This window comes from Eretmochelys imbricata, chromosome 26, assembly GCF_965152235.1.
Source record: "Eretmochelys imbricata isolate rEreImb1 chromosome 26, rEreImb1.hap1, whole genome shotgun sequence".
In the NCBI taxonomy this organism is placed as follows: Eukaryota; Metazoa; Chordata; order Testudines; family Cheloniidae; genus Eretmochelys; species Eretmochelys imbricata.
In genome coordinates this window covers 13382472-13409762 of record NC_135597.1, presented here as the reverse complement: position 1 = coordinate 13409762, position 27291 = coordinate 13382472, and the positions used below count along the sequence as shown (strand labels likewise).

The 27291-nt window shown below is 49.0% G+C and overlaps 1 protein-coding gene across 1 annotated transcript in view; it reads left to right on the top strand.

Moving 5' to 3' along the window:
- Nucleotides 1–810: 810 nt before the first annotated feature.
- The window catches only part of LOC144257659 (glycerol-3-phosphate acyltransferase 2, mitochondrial-like), a 145887-nt gene continuing 119406 nt past the window's right edge, over nt 811–27291 (top strand). The window contains exons 1-2 of the mRNA XM_077805709.1: nt 811–1113; nt 2366–2514. The gene's annotated coding sequence lies outside the window, so the exon portion shown is untranslated. The remainder of the gene's footprint in view (nt 1114–2365; nt 2515–27291) is intronic.

The window sequence follows — 27291 nt, the reverse complement described above, 5'->3', positions numbered from 1 at the left end:
TCGAGGGCTGTCAATACAGCAACTTTCACCAGCGTTAAAGTCGATCAGATGTAGTATTTCAGAGTGTCCCTAACTCAGCGTCAACGTTCCCGGGCACTGATTTAAGGAGGCTCTGAAGTACTCGCTGATCATCTCACATGGATGAACACAGCCCCGGGAAGGGGCCAGCTCCCCAGCTGGTACACCCAACCATTGACTCTGCTGATTTACACCTCTGAGGATCTGGCCCCATGGACTCCAGTGGTGCTCCCATTTACACCATTTACTCCCATTTACATCAGCTAGACACAGAGGTGAAAGTAAGCCGGTATGATACGGCGTACCGATAAGAGCTGGTACACAGCCAACTGTACCGGCAGGGCCGCTGTTGGGGGTGGCTAAAAGGGGCAGCTTCCCCGGGGTCCTGGCAATTTAAAAGGGCCCAGGGCTCCCGGCAGCAGCCGGAGCTTTGGGGTAGCGGTAGTGGCAGCCGGGAGCCCCAGGCCCTTTAAATCAGCGCTGGCCGGGCAGTGCTGAAGGGCTGGCTGGGGGAGTCTGGCCCTAGCCCCAGCCCTTCTTCCTAAGGCCCCACCCCTTCTGGTTGCTCAGGACCCTGGCCACCCTGTGTACCACTAAGTCCCTTAAGTTACTTTCACCCCGGGCTAGATACCATCTCTCCATTTGCCTCTGACATAGGAAGGAAGAGTTTCATAGTTCTGGTAAGTTTTGAAATCTGTTTAAAAATAAAGACAGAGGAAATTGGCAAATTGCTCCACCCTGATAACTATGAGGTGAGAAGTAACTACACTACAGTTTCAGAGTAGCAGCCGTGTTAGTCTGTATTCGCAAAAAGAAAAGGAGTACTTGTGGCATCTTAGAGACTAACCAATTTATTTGAGCATAAGCTTTCATGAGCTACAGCTCACTTCATCGGATGCATTCAGTGGAATTCTCTCCAGGCATGGTTCACATAAGCAGACAATGTAAAGAGGTCTCTGGGGACATAACTTCCCCCAGAAAGTCCTGGGGGTCTCCTATAGTTCCCCCACATTTCTACCTACCCTCATGTGATGGGGTGTCTGATAGATATGGCAACATCCTGCCAGATCCTTGGGAGACTTTACTGAATTAAATGTAAGTATCTTTGGGGGCCATTGTATTAAATTCAGGGTTTATGCATTATGGATCAGGATTGTATGTCGCCTCTCTGGGGGTGGGGGGAGGTGGTGACAGAAGGGAGACCTGGGAGTTCAAAGGACTATATTGCAAATGTGCCAGACAAGAATGGACTTTTGGAACAATAAATGGGAAGTGGCTTTCCTGAGGAATACCTAGGGAGAGGTTAATGCACATTCCCCACCTTTGGTTACGCTCTTCCCTGAGGAGAGGATGAATGTCTGCTGATCACCTGTTGCCAGAGACTGGAGATCAAAGACCCGAGCTGTATAGAGAAGCGACTGATCTGCCCAGGAATCTGAGAGTTACGAACATGTAACCACGGGGAAAACCCAGTCATGGGTTCTGAAAGGCTGATACCTACCAGAGCCTGAGGATGGAACTGGGGATTGACCTGAGCTGTCTAGCAGGCGTGTAGGTTCTTTGATTGTTTCAATGAGTTTTCTCTGTCTTGCTTTTACCTTAAGAATAAAGGGGCTTGCTTAGAAAGAGCTGCTTGGAAACGTCTGAATGCTGGTAATTACGCTGTTCATAGCCTTCAGAGAGTAAGCAAAGTGCAGACACCGGCCTGTTCAGCCAGTCTGGCTTCCTGGGGATATCACACTGTAAGGCTGGGAACTGGGAATCCGTAAAAAGCTCTGGGCAGGAGGGAGAGAGACATGGGTTGCCACCTAAGATGGGTGACTGCTGGGAGCCGGGAAGCTAGAATGGGTGGCCTTGGTGGACCATGTAGGTGGAATACAGGTGCAGTTTCCCTGAAACTGTGACGGACTGTACCAAATGTTTGCTGCCCCTGCTCGAGGCCCTGCCTCCTTGGTGCAACCCTTCCTAAGAAGGTGTCCTGCTGGAAGGCAAGAGCAGTCAGTCTGGACCTTCTGGAGATTGCCTAGAGAAGCCTCCCATGATCAGCTGCTAGCAGGACCAGTGAGAGTTGGTTCTTCAGTGCCTAGAAGAGCCGGAAGCGGGTGGAAGCCAATAAAGGCTCAGCAGGCCAGATAAAAAGGGCTGGCTGTGTCTACTAGGGGCCAGTTCTGGGAGAAACCAAGACTAGGAAGGAAGTCACTCCTGCCCTAATGCAAGGAACCTGGCTGGCCAGGGCCCTAATCTTGACAGTGTTTGCCTAGGGTCTCTGCAAAGAAGTATTGCTTATATTACGCACTTTAGTGCCCAAGTGGCTATTTGAATTCAGTGTTAATTTGTTTTTCTGTAGGTTGCCTGGCACAGTGGAGCCCTTGACCTGTCAGTCTAGTATCAGAACACCTCATGGTCATTAAAGAATGTGCCCTCCAGGACAGCCTAGTGAGTGAGCACAGTTCTATCATCTCCACATGACAGATGGGGAACTGAGACCCAGATAGGGTAAGTGACTGGCCCAAGGTCACATGGGAGTCTGTGGCAGAGGTGGGAATTGAACGCAGGTCTGCTGAGTCCCAACAGAGCCCTTAGGGACTGAGCATGCTGGCCGCAGAGCTCTCCCAGCCTGTGTTGGCCAGGTGACACTGGTGAAAAACTACCGCAATGTGCTTGGGGTTTCATTACTTTGGGCCAGTTTCCTCGCTGGTGTAAATGGGTGTCTTGTCAGCTGCACTCAGTAAAGCTCTGACAGTTTGCACCAACAGGCTATACGGCCCTTTATTCCCTTCTAATGGATTTGTTTCAATTGGGTGTCCAGTGGAGATTATTAGCAGGCATTATTGCATCATGTCATTGGAGATGCACTAAGGGTCCTGATTCTCCTCCCACGTACACTGGTGTAAATTGGGAGTCACTGCACTGAAGTTGGCGGTGATGACCTGGTGGAAGTGATGCTTGAACCATGTGTGAGGTTTCAGATTGATATGACACTAAAGTGTGCCTTTCTCTGGCAAGGTGGGTTTATACAAATAGCCACATGAGGGTCCACACTCCGAGTCTCACTGGATCCTGTATCAGGGTTGTTCACTTTGCAAGGAAAAAGGCATTTGTTCCCATTGCTTTTCCCGCAAGCTCTCCCTGGGAGCTGAAAGTCAAGCTAGGCTCTTTCTGTCCCACACATCATCATCAACAACAGAGGTTCTGCAGGCCAAATGACCTCCTTGCCTCCTCTGTGCAAACGTAGTCTCCCCCTTATGCCTCCAGTGACATCTGTGCGCATACTCTTAGCACTAAGTGGGCTACACAGGTGTCACTGAAGGTGATGGGTTTGTATTGATCTGCTGAGGCTTTGAACTTGTGTGCTATAGTCTGGGACAGCTGCTTTTATGTAGACAATGGAAGGTGGAAGTGCTAGGCTGTGAAAGTAACAGCTGTGCATGGCACGCAGAAGTGGGATGCAGGGTGCATGGAATTTGCTCAGGATTTGGGTTCTCATTTTTCAGAGTGCCCCAGAAGGACCTGGTGGGCTCCACCTAAAGCAAAATTGAACCAAACTGCAGGCATGTAAAATTAAAAGGGCTGTAGAGGAATTTTTAAACAAAGGGCTGGGGGAAAGCCTACAGGTGCGGAGGAGCACACGGTTCGGATAGAGACATCCCTTAGGGGAGGATCTATTACCAGGGATTCTCTATATCCTCGTAAAGAGGAGAGGATAGACATTGATAAAGTACAGCTAGGAGCCGAAGAGAAACAGTCAAATGAAAAAGAGTCCCATTCAGTTACATCACATGAAGGCAGACAACTAAGTGTTGACAAAATTTATAAGTGCTCGTATGCAAATTCTAGAAGTCTAAAATGCTTTGAATGGTGAACTCGAGTGTGTGGTATTAACTGAGGATATTGATATAAGAGGCATCACAGAAACTTGGTGAAAGATGATAATCAAATGGGCACGGTGAGATCAGGGGTCAAAATATATAGGAATGACAGAGTAGGTCGTGTTGGTGGGGGAGTGGCAATTACATGTGAAAGAAAGCATAGACTCACATATAGTAACAAATTTAAATGAATCAAACTGTACCATAGAATCTCTATGGATAGAAATTCCAAGCTTGAATAGTAAGAGTAGCAGTAGGAATATTCTACTGACCACGTGACCGGGATGGTGACAGTGACTGTGAAATGCTCAGGGAGCTTAGAGATGCTACAAAAACAAAACCCGGTGAAAATGGGGGATTTCAGGTATCCCCTTATCGACTGGGAACATGTCACCTCAGGATGGGATGCAGAGATAAAATTTCTAGACACCATAAATTTAATGACTGCTTCTTGGAGCAGCTAGTCCTGGTACCCACAAGGGGAGAGGCAATTCTTGATCTAGTCCTAAGTGGAGCACAGGTTCTGGTCCAAGAGGTGCATATAGCTGAACTGTTCAGTAATAATGACCAAAATGTAATTAAATTTAACATCCTTGTAGGGGAGAAAATACCAAGAAACCCATCACAGTAGCGTTTAACTTCAAAAAGGGGAATTACAGAAAAATGAGGACGCTAGTTAAATGGAAATTAAAAGGAACAATCATAAGAGTGAAATGCCTTTAAGTTCATGGAAACTATTTAAAAACACCGTGATAAAGGTGTGACGGGATCCCCGAGGTGCAGCCTTGGACTGGGTACCGCCATGCCCCCTTCACTCTGCAGCCTGGGCTCTCTCTCACAATGCCTTGCTAGTGACAAGCAGCAAACCCCTCCAGGCCCTGTGATCACTCAGCACAACCGTATGTGGAGCCCCACACCCAGCTAGAGTGCATGAATGCTCCCAGGGCCACTCATGAATCACACAGAGAAAGGCACCAGCCAAATCCCCCCCAGCTCCCAGCATCCTACCCTAAGAATATACTGTATTTCACTGCTCAAGACAAGCAGTGCAAATTTATTAATTGGTTCACCACTTCATCAATGGAAAGCGGACGTAGACCAGTCTTTGCAAACCTGAGCAGATTTACCAAACACTTCAGGCAAACTCACTGGTAACGACAGACAGTAAAGGAAGTTTATTGACTACAAAAGATAGATTTTAAGTGATTATAAGTGATAGGCAAAAAGGCAGAGTTAGTTACCAAAAGAAAAGAAAATATAAGCACGCAGTCTAAACTCTCAACCCTATTAGACTGGGAACATCTAGATTAAGCAGTTTTTCTCACCCCACTGGATATTGCAGTTCATAGTACACAAGTTTCAAACTTGGAACCTGGGCCAGTCCCCTCTGTTGGAGTCTTCAGTCTTCTCAGTGTCCTTGTTGCTTGCAGCGTAGGTGGGGGTAGGAGAAAGGCCAAGCATGAATCATAGAATCATAGAATATCAGGGTTGGAAGGGACCTCAGGAGGTCATCTAGTCCAACCCCCTGCTCAAAGCAGGACCAATCTCCAACTAAATCATCCCAGCCAGGGCTTTGTCAAGCCTGACCTTAAAAATATCTAAGGAAGGAGATTCCACCACCTCCCTAGGTAACGCATTCCAGTGTTTCACCACCCTCCTAGTGAAAAAGTTTTTCCTAATATCTAACCTAAACCTCCCCCACTGCAACTTGAGACTATTACTCCTTGTTCTGTCATCTGCTACCACTGAGAACAGTCTAGAGCCCTCCTCTTTGGAACCCCCTTTCAGGTAGTTGAAAGCAGCTATCAAATCCCCCCTCATTCTTCTGCAGACTAAACAATCCCAGTTCCCTCAGCCTCTCCTCATAAGTCATGTGATCCAGTCCCCTAATCATTTTTGTTGCCCTCCGCTGGACTCTTTCCAATTTTTCCACATCCTTCTTGTAGTGTGGGGCCCAAAACTGGACACAGTACTCCAGATGAGGCCTCACCAATGTCAAATAGAGGGGAACAATCACATCCCTCGATCTGCTGGCTATGCCCCTATATATACATCCCAAAATGCCATTGGCCTTCTTGGCAACAAGGGCATACTGTTGACTCATGGGGCCCCTGTGTTCTGTTTTATACTATTAGTCCCATGTGCTTGGAGAACACAAGTCCAGGCATGTCTGGTGGGTGTTGCTGAATCACAAGGTGACGCAATACCCCAGTGTGTCTCCTGTGAGTGAGTCATTGAATTGTAACTCCTCTGCTGGACAATGACTGGCGATGTCTGTTCAGCACCCACCTGAGTGTTGTTTACTACCCTTGTCATTGTCTCTGGAGAGCTAGTATCTGGGTACTTCCCAAATTTACAGCATGTTTTACTGACAACCATACAACACAATCTTATAACTTCATATGCACTAATGATATACATATTTAGATAGAACAGTGACTTTCACCAGATCATAACCTTTCCCCTGATACCTCACACAGCATGCTTTATATGCAAGATTACAATTATATGTAAATGAGGAATATGGGGGTTGCAGGGCGCTCCCCCAAGGTATAGAATGTTGCAAGAGGCTCAAACTAAATGTAACCCTCCAATTAACAAAATAGTAAGAGGACCAAAAATATGCCATGGTGGGTAAAGAGCAGAGTAAACAAGGCTGTCTGTGGCAAAAAGGCATCCTTTAAACCGGGAAGTTCGTCCTACTGAGAATAATAGAACGGAGCGTAAACTCTGGCAAGCCAAGTGCAGAAGTATAATTAGGCAAACCAAAAAAAAAAAAAAAAAAAGAATTTAAAGAGCAACTAGCAAACAACACACAAACTAACAGCAAATTTTTTGAAACACATCAAAAGCAGAAGCCTGCCAACCAATCAGTGGGGCCACTGGACGATCGAGGTGCGAAAGGAGCATTCAAGGAAGACAAGGCCATTGTGGAGAAGCTAAATGAATTCTTTGCATTGGTCTTTACTGCAGCGGATGTGAGGGAGATTCCCAGACCTGAGCCATTCTTGCTAGGTGAGAAATTTATGGAACTGTCTCAGATTGAGGTGTCAATAGAGGAGGTTTTGGAACAAACTGATCAATTAAACAGTAATAAGTCACCAGGACCAGAATCACGAAGAGTGCTGAAGGAACTCAGATATGAAATTGCAGAACTACTAACAGTGGTATGTAACCTATCACTTAAAATCAGCATCTGGACCAGATGACTGGAGGGTAGCTAATATAAAGCTTATTTTTTAAAAAGGCTCCAGAGGTGATTCTGACAATTACAGGCCTGACTTCAGTAGTGAGGTGACAAAGTTTGCAGATGATTCAAAACTACTCAAGACAGTCAAGTCCAAAACAGCCAGCGAAGAGTTACAAAGGGATCTCATGAAAGGGAGTGACTGGGCAACATAATTGCATATTAAATTCAGTGTTGATAAATCCAAAGTAACGCACCTTAGAAAACATAATCTCAAGTATACCTATAAAATGGTGGGGTCTAAATTAGCTGTTACCACTCAAGAAAGAGATCTTGGAGTCACCATGGATGGTTTTCTGAAAATATCCACTCAATGTGCAGCAGCAGTCAAAAAAGCGAACAGAATGTTAGGAACCATTAGGAAAAGAATACATAATAAGACAGAAAATATCATAATGCCACTATATAAATCTATGCTACGCCCACACCTTGAATACTGCATGCAGTTCTGGGAGATCCGTCTCAAAAAAGATATATTCGAATTGGAAAAAGTACAGAGAAGGCAACAAAAATGATGAGGGGTCTGGAACAGATTCCATACAAGAGGAGATGAAAAAGACAGGGACTGTTCACCTTAGAAAAGAGACAACTAAGGGGGGACATGAGAGAGGTCTATAAAATCATGCCTGGTGTGGACAAAGGGAAAAAGGAGGTGTGATTTACTCCTTCCCATAACACAAGAACCAGTGGTCACACAATGAAATTAATGGGCAGCAGGTTTAAGACAAACAGAAGGAAGTACTTCTTCACACAAGGCACAGTCAACCAGTGGAACTCATTGCCAGGGGATGTTGTGAAGGCCAAAAGTATAACTGGATTCAAAAAAGAATTAGATACATTCATGGAAGATAGGTCCACTGATGGCTATTAGCCAAGATTCACAGGGATGCAACCCCATGCCCTGGGTGTCCCTAAACCTTTGACTGCCAGAAGCTTGGTTTGGATGACAAGGGATGGATCACTCGATAATTGCCCTGTCCTGTTCATGCCCTCTGAAGCATCAGCAACTGTCGGAAGACAGGATACGGGGCTAGATGGACCATTGGACTGACCCTGTATGGCCATTCTCTCTCTCTCAAATTAGATGCATTATTGGTCTAGATTATTGTTCTGTGTCCAATGACAGAACCGCTCCTCTGCAGCCCTGGATTCTGACATTGCATTCAGGGTGGGCATAGGAAGTTCTGGAGGCTTTTCAAATGATATGTGCATGCCATGCTCCAAAGTTGGTTTATTTTCCTTTCCAAGCCCCGTTTGGGGCCATAGCAGCAGATCGAGGCAGTCGAAGTCTCCCCCTCCCACTGGCTTTTCTCTAACATAGATTGTTTTGTCACTGTCTGTTACTATTAATACGCTGAACCTCAGTTGCTCCTAGCTCCAGGAAATCGGAAACGGGGAAGCTTGACAGGGGAGCAGTGTGGAGGAGGAGTTTGCTAGTCAGATGAGTGCAGAACAAACATGTTTGTTTATTTTCCTTTGTACGCCCATCATCTGTGATTGTGCTCATTTGATCCCCTAATTAAAAAAAAACAAAACGGAATAGGTTGACATTTCCTTTCTGGGCTCAGCAGATGCTGCCCTCTGTTCCCTCTGTAGGGGGTGTTCTCCTGGCACGTGCAGGGTCTGTCCCGCTGAGGACTGGGGGATTGTAGAGGCCGTAGGTCAGGTTCGTCCCACTGACGTCAGCTTGATGCCCAACAGCTGCGCTTCTCTGGGACGGTGCAGATCCCAAAGCTCAGGAGCAAGCATGTGAGAACTGGGGGCAAAGCACCTGTGTGGAGAGGATCCGGCTACGGAACAAGCATCTGGAAAGGATCAGACCAACCCAGAGTCTGAGTGTCTTTAGGAGATTCTGCAAACCCTTCCCCTTTGAAAGAGCCTTTCTGCTGTAGGAATGACAGTCACATCATGGACCCCTCCCCCGTTTCTGCCCTTAAGCTCCAACACTGACCCCCCACTCTCCACCCCAAACCCTCACATTGATCCACCTTCTACCCGATATGCCCCAATAATGACCCAGCTTCTGCCACCAAACCTTAACACTGACTCCCTTTCTGCCCTAACCCCAACACTGATGCCCCTTTTCTCCATAAACCTTAGCACTAACCCCACTTCTGCCGCTAAACCCCAACCGACCAAAAATAAGAGACAAAATTAATAAAATCTAAACCAAATTACAAATCAAACCCTCAAGCCCTCCTCCCATCAAAATTTTGACCTTGAAAGGAAGAAGTGTCAAAGATGGCAATACAACACCCTGATAGCTAGCTTGAAGGGTAGGTATGGGGATGAATGGGTAGATAGGTGTGTGTGAGGGGCAGGAGGTGAATGTCCAGATAGATAGATGGGTGCATAAGGGGATGGATGGATGGACAGGTAGATAGAAAGGTGTGTAAGGGCATGGATGGATAGATGGGTATGTAGGTGGATGGATGGATAGATAGGTAGATGGATGGATAGATGGGTGTGTATGGGGATGGATGGATAGATAGGAAGCTGGAAAGGTGTGGGTGGCATGGATGGATAGATAGATGAGTGTGTAGGGGCATGGATGGATGGATAGATTAGCTAGATGGGTGTGTAGGGGCATGGGTGGATAGATGGGTGTGTAGGGGGATGGATGGATGGATAGATGGGTGTGTAGGTGGATGGATGCTTAGATAGATGAGTGTGTAGGGGGATGAATGGATAGATGGATGGGTGTGTAGGGAATGAATGAATCATCCAATATAGAATATCAGGGTTGGAAGGGACCTCAGGAGGTCATCTAGTCCAACCCCCTGCTCAAAGCAGGACTGATCCCCAATTAAATCATCCCAGCCAGGGCTTTGTCAAGCCTGACCTTAAAAACCTCAAAGGAAGGAGATTCCACCATCTCCCTAGGTAACGCATTCCAGTGTTTCACCACCCTCCTAGTGAAAAAGTTTTTCCCAATATCCAACCTCCCCCACTGCAACTTGAGACCATTACTCCTTGTTCTGTCATCTGCTACCACTGAGAACAGTCTAGAGCCCTTCTCTTTGGAACCCCCTTTCAGGTAGTTGAAAGCAGCTATCAAATCCCCCCTCATTTTTCTCTTCCGTAGACTAAACATCCCCAGTTCCCTCAGCCTCTCCTCATAACTCATGTGTTCCAGTCCCCTAATCATTTTTGTTGCCCTCCGCTGGACTCTTTCCAATTTTTCCACATCCTTCTTGTAGTGTGGGGCCCAAAACTGGACAGTACTCCAGATGAGGCCTCACCAGTGTCTAATAGAGGGGAACGATCACATCCCTCAATCTGCTGGCGATGCCCCTACTTATACATCCGAAAATACCATTGCCCTTCTTGGCAACAAGGGCATACTGTTGACTCATATCCAGCTTCTCGTCCACTGTCACCCCTAGGTCATTTTCTGCAGAACTGCTGCCGAGCCATTCGGTCCCTAGTCTGTAGCGGTGCATGGGATTCTTCCGTCCTAAGTGCAGGACTCTGCACTTGTCCTTGTTGAACCTCATCAGATTTCTTTTGGCCCAATCCTCCCATTTGTCTAGGTCCCTCTGTATCCTATCCCTACCCTCCAGCGTATCTACCTCTCCTCCCAGTTCAGTGTCATCTGCAAACTTGCTGAGGGTACAATCCACACCATCCTCCAGATCATTTATGAAGATATTGAACAAAACCGTCCCCAGGACTGACCCTTGGGGCACTCCACTTGATACCGGCTGCCAACTAGACATCGAGCCATGGATCACTACCCGTTGAGCCCGACGATCTAGCCAGCTTTCTATCCACCTTATAGTCCATTCATCCAGCCCATACTTCTTTAACTTGCTGACAAGAATACTGTGGGAGACAGTGTCAAAAGCTTTGCTAAAGTCAAGGAACAACACGTCCACTGCTTTCCCTTCATCCACAGAGCCAGTTATCTCGTCATAGAAGGCAATTAGATTAGTCAGGCATGACTTTCCCTTGGTGAATCCATGCTGACTGTTCCTGATCACTTTCCTCTCCTCCAAGTGCTTCAGAATTGATTCCTTGAGGACCTGCTCCATGATTTTTCCAGGGACTGAGGTGAGGCTGACTGGGCAGTAGTTCCCAGGATCCTCCTTCTTCCCTTTTTTAAAGATGGGCACTACATTAGCCTTTTTCCAGTCATCCGGGACTTCCCCCGATCGCCATGAGTTTTCAAAGATAATGGCCAATGGCTCTGCAATCACATCCACCAACTCCTTTAGCACTCTCGGATGCAACGCATCCGGCCCCATGGACTTGTGCTCGTCCAGCTTTTCTAAATAGTCCCGAACCACTTCTTTCTCCACAGAGGGCTGGTCACCTCCTCCCCATGCTGTGCTGCCCAGTGCAGCAGTCTGGGAGCTGACCTTGTTCGTGAAGACAGAGGCAAAAAAAGCACTGAGTACATTAGCTTTTTCCACATCCTCTGTCACTAGGTTGCCTCCCTCATTCAGTAAGGGGCCCACACTATCCTTGACTTTCTTCTTGTTGCTAACATACCTGAAGAAACCCTTCTTGTTACTCTTAACATCTCTTGCTAGCTGCAACTCCAGGTGTGATTTGGCCTTCCTAATTTCACTCCTGCATGCCTGAGCAATATTTTTATACTCATCCCTGGTCATTTGTCCAATCTTCCACTTCTTGTAAGCTTCTTTTTTGTGTTTAAGATCAGCAAGGATTTCACTCTTAAGCCAAGCTGGTCGCCTGCCATATTTACTATTCTTTCTACACATCGGGATGGTTTGTCCCTGTAACCTCAATAAGGATTCTTTAAAATACAGCCAGCTCTCCTGGACTCCTTTCCTCCTCATGTTATTCTCCCAGGGGATCTTGCCCATCAGTTCCTTGAGGGAGTCAAAGTCTGCTTTTCTGAAGTCCAGGGTCCGTATTCTGCTGCTTTCCTTTCTTCCTTGTGTCAGGATCCTGAACTTGACCTTCTCATGGTCACTACCTCCCAGGTTCCCATCCACTTTTGCTTCCCCTACTAATTCTTCCTGGTTTGTGAGCAGCAGGTCAAGAAGAGCTCTGCCCCTAGTTGGTTCCTCCAGCACTTGCACCAGGAAATTGTCCCCTACATTTTCCAAAAACTTGGAATTGATTGATTGGAATTGGGGATGGAATTGATTGGATTAGATAGATGGGTTTGTAGGGGATGGATGGATAGTTGGATAGGTGTGTAGAGGGATGGATGGGTAGACAGATGGGTGTGTGTAAGGATGGATAGTTGGATGGGTGTGTAGCTGGATGGATGGATAGACTGATGGGTACGTAGGGGATGGATGGATGGATAGATGGATGGGTATGTAGAGGATGGATAGATGTATGGGTACGTAGGGGGATGGATGGATGGATAGATGTATGGGTATGTAGGGGGATGGATGGATGGATAGATTGGATTAGATAGATGGGTGCATAGAGGGATGGATGGAAGGGTGTGTAGGAGATAGGGGATGGATGGATGGATGGATAGATGGCTGGATGGGTGTGTAGGGGATCGATGGATAGATGGGTGGGTGTGTAGGGGATGAACGGATGGATAGACAGATGGGTGTGTAGGGGATGGATGGATAGATAGATTACATCAATGAAGGAATTAATTTGGCCCCATTGTGAAACCCCAGCTCTGAACACCTCTAGGCATTGTGGGCACTTGGAGCTGAGCATTGTGGCCCATCCCTAGTGACTTTGACTCAGGAGTCATCAGGGCGGCTGGCATTGGGATGGATGCAAGTCCAAGAGGCAGCCTCAGCATTCAATCAGGAGCCAGTGTCACCAGGGGAGCCAGTATCAGACAGGGCAGACGGCAGCAGGGTCAGCTGGGAGTGCAGAACTGAGGTCAGATTCACTTATAGTCAACTGCACAGCAGGGGGATCAGTTTTTACCACGCAGCTGGGACTGGACCTGCCTTTGGTTCGGCAGCGAGCGCTGGAATGGATCCGGCTCGGAGACCTGGGGCTGGATTCTCTGCCATCTTGCTCCCTGTGGCATCCTTTCAACCTGTGCAAAGTGGGTTCCCAAGGCGGCCAGCTCAGCAGGAGAGTGCTTTGCATCTGCCTGGCACAGGCGTGAAGGGCCACATGGTGGCAGAGAATCAGGAGTCAGTCAATCGGTGTCGCACAACTGGCACTGAAATTGGTTGGAGCTGGAGAACTGGCCTTGGGATCAGTTTGCATAGCACAGCAGAGGACTGGACATGACTTCCTGGGTCACTGAGTCCAATCCTCTGCTACTGTAGGCAACCCTGGTTGGATCAGCCGGCTGGGAAAGGGAATTTGCCTCCCTGTGGGTGTGTGTAAACGTTATTCTCTCTATTTATTACGCCTGGAGCATGAAACTATCTTTGCAGCATGAAATGTGTTGGAGCCTCACTTCTGACGGGAGCCTCTGGAGTAAGCCAGCCGGGAAATCGCTGACCAACCTTTTTGGGGGTCTGAAAAGGCCCACTCGTCGAAAGCGAACCTGTTCGCGGGGAAGGGTCGGTTTCAACAAATTTCCCGTTTCACTTTTTTGGGGGGGCTGGGGGGAAGGACGGGATGGGACAGAGAGGATGCTTTGAAATTGGCCTTTTGACATTTTTAAAACAAAAATAGTTCCGTTTCTCAGTTCGAATGGAGATTTTGTTTAGAAATGTAAGTTCATTTAAGGCAAAACAGGTTTCCCCAAAAAGGTTGAATGAAACATTCTGAGTGACCCAATCTACAATTCTTTTTTATTTTCCATTTGCAATTTGGTTTTTTTGGAGATTTTGACTTTTGGCCCCAATTTTGGATGGGAAAAATTTTCAAAATCTCGAAAATGCTCATGGGATGGGAAGACTGATTCTTGCCCAGCTCTGCCTCTGGGCGCTATTGGGATAACTGTAATGATCAGGGCTGTGACTGGGATCAGAAAGCTGGGCCCAGGGGCAATCCAGGTCTCTCTTCCACCCTCCTCCCCTTTCTCTGCCTGTCATCCTTTTACAGCCTCTCTGTTTACTGGGAAATGCTCCAAGTATCCCAGCTCAGGAAATCATCTCTCTGGTGGGTCACATGGTCACTGAACTTTTTGCATCCTCTCTCATCCATCCCTGTCTCCCTATCACTTGGCCCTTTCTAGAGCCAGGGCCCAGCTTGGGAGTTTGCAGCTGGGGAGTTCACAGCTCCAGATCTGGTGTCCTGCTGCTGCTCCACCTCCCGGGACCCGTCTGTGCTCAGCTGCTCCTAAGCACGTGTGTGTTTGGAGAGGTCAGAGTTCTGATCTCCTTCAGCTTGGAAGCCCATTGAGTCCTGCCTGCACTATATCCTCCTTGCTGTGACACTGCTCCGGTCAGGGTTACTGCATCCGTGGGAGAGGGCATGTGAAAGCAGACAGCGATGCGACTCACGACACAGATATTTAGTAACAGGCCTCTCCTCCTGTGCTCTCCGCCAAGCTGCCACAGAGTTTCAATTCCCTAGTGTGTCCGCAAACTGCACTGTGCTCTCTGCCTCTCTATCTCTCCCCACCCTGTTTATCTCTGTATCTTATCTTTTGTCTTTCTTTAGCTCTCGCTGATTAGTTCTAACACTCTCTCAGGAGGGACCCGAGCAGGGCTTTTTGGGTTGTTCCAGATGTGGGCCGTGGGGGGAGCAGGAGGAGAACTTGATAGTGGAGTCTGGTATCTTTGACGCAGTCTGATGTGTTTCTGTGAACTCAGGAGGAACTAAACAGGAAACAACTAAAGAACCAGAAACTCTTTCAGCCAGCTCCCCCGAAACGCTCTCTCTAGGCCTGGTCTACGCTGAAAAATTAGCTTGACCTAGCTACATCACTCGGGCTGTGAAAAATCTCACACCCTGCGCAATGTCGTTAGGTCGATTCCTGGTGTCGATCTGGCTGGGACGACAGAAGAATTCTTCTGTCAATCTAGCTACCAGCTCTCGGAGGGGTGCATCGACAGAAAAACCCCTTCCGCCTGTGCAATGGTGACGCAGCTGCAGCGCAGGAGGTGCGTCGCTGTCGTATAGACATGACTTTTTCCAGGCTTGTATTCCCAGTTGCTTGTTCCAGCTGTGTGTGTGTCTCTCTCTCTCTGTTTTGCTTCTCCACCTCCATCAGACCCCTTCCCAAAATTCTGCATGGGGCCAGTTGCGGATTACCACATGGGCCAGCCCAGGGGTCCCAGCCAATTTGGGGCCATTGGGAAAATCTCCTCCCGCTCTCACTCCCCACCGCAGCCCTGGGGCAGAGCTTCTCTGGTCTCAGTGCCATAGCAGGGAGTGAGGGGGGGCGGAAAGAAGTGACCGGGGGTTGCAGTTGGGAGGAATGGGGCAGGGCCACAGGTCTGGCGCCGGGGACCACTCCCTTGCTCCAGCCCAGGGCCCCAGGAAACCTTGACCAGCCTCTGCATGGGGCTCGCGTTCCCCTTTTGTCTTAGATGGGGCTGCTTAGCTGTCTCAGACAGACACCTTAAATGAAGGGTGGAAGTCACAACAGTTGAAAGGAGATCTAATCCAGCTCCCAGCAGCATCTGGTTCAGGCCGTGTCTACATGGCAGAGGCTGAGACTATGCTAGTTGTACCAATCCCGTGTCTCCCGCCCCAAATGTTCAAAAACCAGGAGTCAGGCGCACCAAAAAGCATGAGATTGACTTTAAGATCAGGAACGTATGTCAGAATAATAGATTTTTATTTGCCTTCTCCTTTCTTGAGCCGCGGGGATCACATGTTGAAGCTTTCTCCACAGCCACGCGGGCCAGAAACGTACTTTTTCGTTAAAAACGAAGGCTGAAAGCATCCCATATCCACTTGGCTCCAGGAGCTGGGGCTTTAAGGGAAACAAGCGTTATCAGGAGAGTTATGACAAAGCCATGAGAGTTGGCAACACTGCCAACATAACTTTTAAGGGCCGACCACGCCTTAGGGTTTTATCCTGCTGCCATCCCCGGAGTATCTGGGTGCCCTTCCGACATGAAATCGATGGCAAGAGCAAAGTCCCCAAGGCCCTTAATGGGGTCTCTAGCCATAGTTCGCAGATCTTTGACCAGTGTGCGGTCAGGGGCACTGCTGCTGTTCCAGCTGCTGGCTGAAGAACAGTTGCGCACGTGTATTTCGCGAGATGTCCTGTCGAGGGAGAACAGGGCCCTGTGTGTGAAGATGGGGGTCACCAGAAAACCGAGATCTCCCCGGATTCTCACTGTAGCTGCTGAATCAATCCGTAGCTTGCAAAATGCCGCGTTGTCACCCTGTAAAAACGGCCGGGTGGGGCTCCGTGCTGATCACCTGTCCGCGGAATACCCTAGCTCAGGTTTGCTCGGTTTACAAATAAAGCCATGCTTTTTCGCCCTGCCGCCTCGGCTGTGAGTTAAGCCGTCTTACTGGCTCTCCCATAGCCAGGGCCGGCTCCAGGCCCCAGCAAAGGAAGCAGCTGCCTGGGGCGGCCAATAGAAAGGGGCGGAACTCCCTGCGTTATTGGGGCGGCACGTCTGGGTCTTTGGCGGCAATTCGGCGGCGAGTCCTTCGTTCCCTCTCTTCCTCTTCGGCAGCAATTCGGCAGCATCGCAATCGGGTTTTTCTTTCTTCTTTTTTTTTCCTTCGCTGCTTGGGGTGGCAAAAAAGGTGGAGCCGGCCCTGCCCACAGCTAGCAACAAGGGCTCTGGTGTCAGAATGAGACACAGTCCACGAAAGGCGATGGAAAGACGCCTGCTGCCTTCGGTGGCTTTTGGATCAGGCTTTTAGGAGATGGTTCTGTCGCGATGCACGAGCTGGAATAAGGCATCCGGCTCTGTGTTGGCTCTGCGGGGCTAACAGGAGTAAAACCTCGTTAGACTGTCTTGAAAGTCGGCAATCCGGCTCTGATACACCCCGTAGGGACTGGTTTCACACAGGCGCATCTCAGCACGGCTGACACACAGCACGTGAGGTTGTGTTTCAATTGTTGCATTCGCTCCCTGCTTCTCCTAAAGCAGCCAGAGAGTGTTTTAGTGGTGAGCAACAACAAACCAGTCTTGTTGGCCTTGTGTCTCTCATTGTTATTCGGTTATTCACTAATAATTGCTCTAAAAGATACATCTGTTGTCATGACAACCTATTTATCTGTTGGTAGAAGCCCCCCTGTTTGCATTGGAAGCGTCCTCTCTTTCTCTTCCCCCATCCCCACCTATTGCTCATCCATTCTCTCTCGCACGCTCACTCTCCCTTTTCATTAGATTATATCCTGCAATTGGTCCAGGCATGGAGTTCCCATTGAAGTCAATGAGAACTCTCTGCGCAGAGGGATGGGACCAAATGCCCCACTGTGTCTGTTTCATCTTGCTTCTTGCCCCTTGTTTCTGCCCCCTAGTCCTGTGCAGACCGGGGACTCTGATTGGAGAGCCTGGTTGGTTTTCATACACTCCTGGGTTCCCAAGGAGGGATAAGAGGGAAGAGAGAGCAGCACCAGGGACACGTATTTATCTTGTGCAGAAACATAAGACAGATGCAATTTCTTCCATCAGAAGCAGCAATTTTTGTTACTGGCAATCACCATGCAAGTGAGACACCAGCCTCGAATTTACCCTGGAGACTGCTACCTTGTGCGCCAGAATTTGAGCTTTTAATTAAAACAATACGACTCTAGCAATTCTGATCGCAAAGAAAACCCCTCTAATGTGCAGTGGAACCAGCCTGAGCTTGCAGACAGCATGAGAGAATGGTTCTGAGACATGTGGCTTGCTCCCATTCAAATCAACATGATGTTGACTCTGGAACCTAATGACGCCCATGTACACTTTTGATGACAGTCCACAAGAAACAGGAGAGAATCATTCTGTGCAGATCTGCAGACTCTACTGTGAGTGCTGTCTCATTTTGGGACTCAAAGGGGGAGGAGCTTGGATTGTGGGCAGAGCTCAGGGAGAGTATACCCCTTACTATTTTTCCAAACCTACTGCAGCATTGACCCGGAAGCATTCGCTCTGATTCCTAATCTACATCCGATTTTGGTGAATCCCTTTGTGAGAAAGGGCCAGCAATGTATCCCATACTGGGGGGCAAAATCCCAAATGGAAGTGACTCTGCTCCAGAGCTACTGATCTCTGTGCTGGGTATCCCTTTGTGATTGTGTATTAAGCCTAAATTAGTGGCCCCTTCATTTCCTTGCTCTCCCTCATTGGTCTGGCTGTATCCATCTGTTGTCTCTTGTCTGAGACTGAAAGCATTTGGGGGCAGGGACTATTTTTTGTTCTGTGTTTCCACGGCACAGTGGGGTCCCAGGCCATGACAGGGGCTCCAAAGCACTATGGAAATAATAATTAATTATTAGTAGCAGTATTAAAATGCTGGTATAAGCTGTTTGGTGATCTTGGATTTATTGCACTAGCTATTTCACTGGGCTGTGAGGTAGAAAAAAGATGGGAGAAAAGGGTGTTGGATGCTTTTCTGAGGTGACAGAGAAGCTCTGATTCCTCTTGGCCCCCTTCTGAGCTACTTTGTTCGTTGTACCTTTGATCAGTTCCTCTATCTCTCCTTCTGAGCGTCTCTCTTTCTCTGTAGTTTGCAGATGGCCAGATTCTGATCTCACACTCGTGTAAATCAGGTGTGACTCCACCTGAAGCTCCCGGGCCTGATTCTGATCTGACTCAGACTGGTGTAAATCCCAGTGAAGTCAATGCAGTTGCTGGTGTAAAGCTACTGTGAGCGAGATCAGAACGAGCCCAGCCCTGGCAGGATCCTGGCGCATGGCTTGCATTTTGCTCTCTCGCGTACAATCAAATTCACAGAGTGATGGGAAAATGTCAGACATAATTAGGGGAAATTAACCAGGGAGCCTTCTCTGGAGGATCAGCAGCTTTCATCTCTCCAGCTGGCTCATCACAGTCTACAGCCTCCAACACGGTTTCCCATGCACGCCCAGCTTATGGTGGCAGCAGGGCAGGGTCCGTGGTCTATCCAGCCCTCCCCAGGGTCTGGGGTCCCATCACCCCACAGCGGTCAGTGCAGGAGGAAGATGGCTGATAGAGGTTATTATGCTGTCAGCCAAGTGCAGTGATCTCTGTACACAAGCCGAGGTGGCTGCCGGGGCCCAGGACAAGCTGGGAGATAAAACATGAGACAAGACAATCCTCGTCACACTCTGTCTGCCTCCTTCAGGACACGTGTCTCTCCTTCCCCACCCCAACCCCAGCCTCTCTTCTCTTTTGCTGGGCAATCGTTTTCTTCCAGCGGGCAACTCGTGCAGACACCAGGAGTTAAAGACCAGGGGTCTCTGTCCCTCACATTTCACGGGAGATGTGCCTGTCTAAATCACTAGGTCTTGAGCGGCTTCATTTTGGTCTGATGGGTAGAGCAGGACTCCTGGGTTCTATTCCTGGCTCTTGGAGGGACTAAGAGACTGGAAGTCAGGGCTTCTTCTTGTGTTTCTAAGGCTGGCTCTGGGAAGGAGTGTGGTCTAGTGGTTAAAGCAAAGGACTGGGAGTCAGGACTCCGGGGTTCCTGTCTCATCACTGGGGAGGGGTGTGTTCTAATGGTCAGGCTAGGGACAGGATTCCCCGGCTATATTACTTGTTCTGTTCATGCTGTGATCCAAGTCATGTCCTTTGACCTCTCCCATTTTTCTAGACAGGCAAAGCGAGGCACCCAGGGTCACGCAGCAAGTCAGAAGCAGAGCCAGGAGACACATGACCCCCAGTTGCCTACTTTAACCACTGCACCACACTGGGCTATGGGGCAGCAGCCCCTGCCTGGCAATGCTAAGGGGGCCTGACCCAATGTCCACTGAAGTGAAGTAGAGTCCTTCTGTTGCTATTAGATCCGGATGGAGGTGAGTTTCTTTGCAGCAGGCCTCCTGTGTGTTGTGGGAGGACAGGAAGTTGGGGCATACATTGGCGTGGGGGTCCTAACCCTTTTTGGGAGGTGATAGAACAGGAAAGATCCATGGAAAGCACCTGGTACTGGTGAACCTAGAACATTCATTATCCCCCTGGCCAAGCAGTCTCTATAAGACAATAGTGACTGAGCCTGGGCATGACTTATGGCCTTTCTCTACACAATCCACCTATTTCTGGGGACAGGGTATTGTGTGGAGGAACTGGAAGGTTAGATTAGGATTTCAGGCCTGATTTCAGTGCTGATGTTCAGGTGATGTTCGTCTCTCTTTGGGGATGACCTGGGGAGACAGGCGGGGTGGAGGGTCTGGCCGGATCCCCAAAGCACTGGATGAAAACAGAAAACAAGACTTAAGCCAGCCCCCAGCCTCCCCAGCTCCCAGCCGCCCAAGGCCCTGGAGGTAATACCGTTATCTCTGCATTTGCCTCACACAAGTTTCTGGCAGATATAAATATCCCAGGAGCGTCCTGGTTAATTTCAGGATTTATCAGCAGCGCTGCTACCGTCAGAAGCAAAATAAGCTGGGGAGGGTGGGGGGTGGCAAGGAGGTGTATCCTATCCCCCATCTGCACAGAAGCCACCCCTCTGTGCTCCCCCATGATAATAATACCTAGCTCTTTCCGTCCCTAGACTGCAAAGGAGCTAAGCATTATTTTCCCGATCTTTACCCATCACAGGGAGGTGACATGACTTGGCTGATGTCCCCCAGCAACGCAGTGGCAGAGATGCAAATAGAACCGAGGTCTCTTGTATCTAGGGCCTGGTCTACACATAGAGATGAGATAGACTCAGCTACGACGCTCAGAGCTGTGAAAAACATCACGCCCTGTGCAACGTAGTTAGGTTGTCTTAACCCGCGGTGTTAGGATTCAGCTTGGTCTCTGGGAGAATTCTTCTATCAACGTATCTGCCACCTCTTGGAGAGATGGATTGATGACATTGAGGGATAAACCCCTTCTGTCAATGTAGGAGGCATCTCTGCTACAGCCCCACGGCACCATAGCTGGGCTGCCGTACCTGCTGTGCTATAGACAGACCCTTAGGGTACCCTTTATGAATGGGGAAACTGAGGCATCAAGCAGGGAGGTGGCTTGCAGAAAGTCTCGCAGCACGGCAGTGGAATAGAACCCAGGTGTCCTGACTCCACCTCCAGTGCCCGGCCTACCCAGCCGCGCAGACTCTGATGGTGGTGGCTGGAATATACTCCTAGTTATTTTATTTGTATTAAGAAAAGGAGTACTTGTGGCACCTTAGAGACTAACCAGTTTATTTGAGCATAAGCTTTCGTGAGCTACAGCTCACTTAATCAGATGCATACTGTGGAAAGACTGAAACCTGTCTTTATTTGTATTAGCATCCAAGCTGCTCTTGCTTTCTTGTAGCTAAAAACTGGCTCGCTGGAAGGGCTGGGCCTTATCAGATAAAAGAGACTCGCAGGCAACAGAGAAGGGACCTGGCAGGTTTTTTTTATTGATGCTTGGCTTCCACCGACACCCTCCAGGGCCCAGGACATTGCAGGCAACTCATTCTCCAGCACTGTCAGCCCCCATCCTGGGGATCTCCACCACTGTCAGTCCCTCCCTTCTCCCCAGCACTTCACCCACCGGTACTGGCCCAGTCCTGGGGGCTTCAGACCTGAGCACTGTCCAAACCGCCTTTCCCCTAAGCAAGCCCATGCTGTCCCTGTCCTGGGAACACAGTGAGCTCTGGGGTGCTCTCAGCCACTCCACTAGCCCCATCTGCCAGCCCCTACACTCTCCAACGGTATTAGGGCTGCTCCTTTCCCCAGCCCTGCGTAATCCCCCTGTTCTGCAGCTCAACTGAGCTCTGTTGTTCCCAAGCCTGCACCCAGCAGCCCCTCGGCCCTGGGCAAACACAGAGGGCTGTAGCCTCAGGCAGCGCCAATCCCTGTGCTCTTCCAGTAAAAATTAAACTCATTACAGCCGCGGGCACAGATGATAAAGGAAGCAAAGCTTTGTAAATGAAACCTGTATTGGTCTTTTGTCCTGGCCGGAGTTTAATATCCGCAGGTGTGTTTGAGCTAGATAGACATCAGCTGCTGGCTTCCACGCCTCCCACCAGCTGGGGCTTTGTGTGCAACCTCATTTCCCCCTTCTCTACCAGGCTAGGGTCTCTGTGTGGCCCCTTTCCCCCCCATACCAGGGTCCCCCAATTCTACCCACCAGGAGTTCTGTGTGCTCCATTCACCACTTCCTCCACACCAGGGTCCCCCATTTTCCCCTTCATGCCGGGCGGGGGCTGTGTGCATGGCCCATTCCCTGCTTGCCTGCATTCCCCGCCCCAAGCTCTTCCTTCTGTCTGGGAGATAAGTAGCGTGTCAGCATGTTAAACTCTATTGGGAGGATAAGCAGAGATGAGATACAGAGGTATTGTTATGCCTGGACGTATTAATTGGTGCCATCACCTCGCAGTTTGATCTACAGATAATTGCGGAGGTGCTTGAAGTTGTAGCTCTGCTAATCAGATGGCAGGGCCTCCATCTGGTCCCCATTTCTCCCCTTTTGGTTTTCCAATTTCCCCCAAAGTCAATAGGGTTCTGGCCACTGACGCCTAGACCATACCCTGAAATTTTGGAATTGATCAGATGCGGCGTTCAAAAGTTATCGTATTACCTATGCCAAGATGCCACTGAGCACAAGGTCTTTGCAAGCTCAGCCAATTACAGTATTACATTTGTGGTATCTGAATTAATGGGGGTCTCACTGTTCCTTATGTACCTCCAAGCCTGCTCTGTAAAGACCCCCAGGACTCAGAAGTGTGTGTGTGCGGGTGGTATTCAGGCTTTAAGTTCTCTGCTGAAGCTGCTGCCAAAGACTGTGACCACGGTGAGGTGCCCGTTGTGATATGGACACTCATCCACAAGAAAACCAGTGAACGGAACAACCTCACAAGTGGGAATCGAACCCACGGCCTATTCCGCTAACAGGCCCAGCTGCATTAGCCTAGAGGCAGTGGAGCCTTCCCACGCCAAAGCTGGTGCATAGGGTGGGAACCTGTCTCTTCCTTTCCTCTCTGTCATGTGCTGCTGTTCCCATCTGCTCTATGGGGCTGAGATCCACTATTCTCCCCTCCCTGCTAAGGGCTCCTAAGGTTGCTCTCGGGCACCCTGGTTTCCTCAAACCCATTGGTTTCCACGTGGCAGCTTCATGTTGGAGGCCATGTGGTGGCATCCAGAGTATGTGTCTCACATCTGGCCAGCGCTTCCTTCTGATTCTGGTGCCAGTGAGCTGCCAGTTGGCAGCTTCTCAGCTATCTGTGGTGGGGAAGACGTCTGTCCAGCCCATGATCAGAATCTTTCGTAGGCACATATTTTCCAAGACGCTTCGTTTTCTGTCTAACATAGAGGCAAGTAGCAGACATACAAACCTCCAGCCACTAGACAGAGAGCCACATTGGTATTAACTTGAATTGCAAACAAGCCACCTAAAGTGTTGGACAGTAATCAAATGACATCACTATGAATCTGGGTTGGACGGGGACCAGAACTAAAATGTTCCGTGGACTTTCATCACTCCTGATCTCCACGTCTCCTCATTGCCGGTGGTTTGGAGCTCCTGCATGCTTGGAGTACTGCCTAGCGGCTCCATACCTCCTATTATCCTTCCATGCAGGAATCTCCATCTATTATCCTATCCATGCCCCCACACCAGGTGCCTGATTGTTGGCTATTCCATTCCTGCCTTGGAGCAGGGACAGAGTGAGAGGGGCTTTAAAGCCAATTTTGCATTCCCCGTATTCTAGGGCTGTGCAGAGCCCTTGCATTCCTCAAGTGTAAGATAGAGCAGCCTCGGGGTCGCTCTGATTTATACTCTGCTTTCCATGACCCCTGTGGGTCTTGGGAAGCAGAGAATAGTGCTCATGCAGTCCAGCCACACCGTGGACACACTCCCAATCCACCCCCTACAGGAGCATCTGGAAGCAGGGCCAACACAGAGGTAGTGACATTGAGGCCACACAGGTTTCAGCTCATGCCATACAAACTCACCCAGGACCCTGGATAATTACCCGGGCAGCTATTCTGTGCTGAAGTCTATGCTGCTGCAGCTTCACTTCTGTTTGTAGCTAGCTAGATTAAAGTGAGCTTGGGTACATCTACAAGTGCTGCAACGCTCCTTTTTGCTAAGGATACTGGGCAAGGTTTTCAAAAGTCCCCAAGTGACTCGGGCATTTCTGAAAATCTCACTTGCTGACCTTTCTTTGCAAAGTGCGGTGAGATGTAGGGATGAAATGTAGTGTGGCACAGGGGACATGTTCAACACTGTTCTTTGCCATTTTGAAAAAACCTCTTTTTCTCACTCAGCTCATAGGGGACCTGAAGAGTTACAAACATTCAAGGATAAATGACAAAGCAGGCGATAGGACCTCTGTGACGTTGCACTCCATATGTTTTATGGAAATATGCTTATGAGTGTGAATATGATGTAACTGGAATATGCTTCATGCAAAAGGTCTAAGGCACCATTACGAAGCTTATGATCTACTGAGTGCATTCATCCCATTTGTTTGCCTGTATTATTTCTGTCTGGAGTTAGAAGATTAAGATATAAACCTGTATCACTGAAGTTAACATATTAAGTGGAAGCCATTAAGGGTGCTTCAAAATCAGTGACCTGTGAATGGCTGTTTACCTGCAAGCCTGCCTGTGTATGTGCCAGCCCCTGGGTAATGAAGAATGAGGTTTTATGGTGACATGTGACCATGTCATCTAATGCTGGAATCCATCTTAAACCTGGTACTTTCCCATTTAGAAGGAGGGGTGGGGACGCAGAGAGAGACAAAGGATTCCTGTCTTGTGCCAAAGAGATAAAACGGGCTGGAGCGGGACAATAAGGGGCAGCCATGAGAAAGCCCCTGTTTAACACCTAAGATGTCTGCTGGAACTAACAAGGTCTGTATCAGGGGAAAGGATGGGCCCAGACTAGGAAGGAGTCTAGTCTGTTAAAGAAGCTTATTGGAACATCTCTGAGGGTGAGATATTATCTGTAATCAGTTTCTTAATGTGTTAGGTTTAGACTTGCGTGTTTTTTTGTTTTATTTTGCTTGGTAACTTAGTTCTGTCTGGTTTCAGAGTAGCAGCCGTGTTAGTCTGTATTCGCAAAAAGAAAAGGAGTACTAGTACTACTTCTCTGAGTAATTACCGCATCTCCTGAGGAAGCTCATAGTAGGAAGGTAATATGGATGGGGAGTGTTCAACTGTTGAGACCTGCACTGGATGTGCCATGTTTGTCTTTCTTCCAGAGGACAGAAGCGACTTTGTGTGTACAAAGTGCAAGCTGGTCTCCATATTGGAAGAGAAGGTTCAAGGTCTGGAGCAACAGGTATCAACCCTGCATTGCATAAGAGAAACTGAAGATTTCCTGGACAGACATCAGGATATGCTTCTACAGGCACAAGGTTCTGAAGATTCAGAGCAGGCTGCACAGCGCGGACAGGAGGACAGTGAAGAAATCTGGCAACATGTGACCTCCAGAAGAAGAAGGGGGAAAGTCCATGTACCAGCAACGCGGATACAGGTAAGTAACCGTTTTCATGTTCTCTCCACAGGTACCATTGCGGGGAGTGGCCCAGATGATACGTCTGGGGGAAGGGAGCAGAAGGAGATCCCACTGGTTGAAAGGCATGAGATGCACTGTCCTAAGGTTGGGGATTCCACGACCACCACTCCCAAGAGAAGGAGGCGGGTGGTGGTGGTCGGGGACTCTCTCCTCAGGGGGACTGAGTCATCTATCTGCCGCCCTGACCGGGAAAACAGAGAAGTCTGCTGCTTGCCAGGGGCTAAGATTGGCGATGTGACAGAGAGTCTGCCGAGACTCATCAAGCCCTCGGACCACTACGCCTTCCTGCTTCTCCACGTGGCCACCAATGATACTGCCAAGAATGACCTTGAGTGGATCACTGCAGACTATGTGGCTCTGGGAAGGAGGATAAAGGAGTATGAGGCGCAAGTGGTGTTCTCGTTCATCCTCCCCGTGGAAGGAAAAGGCCTGGGTAGAGACCGTTGAATCATGGAAGTCAACGAATGGCTACGCAGGTGGTGTCGGAGAGAAGGCTTTGGATTCTTCGACCATGGGATGGTGTTCCAAGAAGGAGGAGTGCTAGGCAGAGACGGGCTCCACTTAACAAAGAGAGGGAAGAGCATCTTCGTGAGCAGGCTGGCTAACCTAGTGAGGAGGGCTTTAAACTAGGTTCAGTGGGGGAAAGAGACCAAAGCCCTGAGGTAAGTGGGGAAGTGGGATACCGGGAGGAAGCACGAGCAGGAGCGTGTGAGAGGGGAGGGCTCCTGCCTCATACTGAGAACAAGGGGCGATCAGCGGGTTATCTCAAGTGCCTATATACAAATGCACAAAGCCTGGGAAACAAGCAGGGAGAACTGGAGGTCCTGGCAAAGTCAGGGAATTATGATGTGATTGGAATAACGGAGACTTGGTGGGATAACTCGCATGACTGGAGTACTGTCATGGATGGGTATAAACTGTTCAGGAAGGACAGGGAGGCCAGAAAAGGTGGGGGAGTTGCACCGTATGTAAGGGAGCAGTATGACTGCTCAGAGCTCAAGTATGAAACTGCAGAAAAACCTGAGAGTCTCTGGATTAAGTTTAGAAGCATGTCGTGGTGGGAGTCTGCTATAGACCACCGGACCAGGAGGATGAGGTGGATGAGGCTTTCTTCCGGCAAGTTGCAGAAGCTACTAGATCGCACGCCCTGGTTCTCATGGGCGACTTCAATCATCCTGATATCTGCTGGGAGAGCAATACAGCGGTGCACAGACAATCCAGGAAGTTTTTAGAAACTGTAGGGGACAATTTCCTGGTGCAAGTGCTGGAGAAACCAACTAGGGGCGGAGCTCTTCTTGACCTGCTGCTCACAAACCAGGAAGAATTAGTAGGGGAAGCTAAAGTGGATGGGAACCTGGGAGGCAGTGACCATGAGATGGTCGAGTTCAGGATCCTGACACAAGGAAGAAAGGAAAGCAGCAGAATACGGACCCTGAACTTCAGAAAAGCAGACTTTGACTCCCTCAGGGAACTGATGGACAAGATCCCCTGGGAGAATAACATGAGGGGGAAAGGAGTCCAGGAGAGCTGGCTGTATTTTAAAGAATCCTTATTGAGGTTACAGGGACAAACCATCCCGATGTGTAGAAAGAATAGTAAATATGGCAGGCGACCAGCTTGGCTTAAGAGTGAAATCCTTGCTGATCTTAAACACAAAAAAGAAGCTTACAAGAAGTGGAAGATTGGACAAATGACCAGGGATGAGTATATAAATATTGCTCGGGCATGTAGGAATGGAATCAGGAAGGCTAAATCACACCTGGAG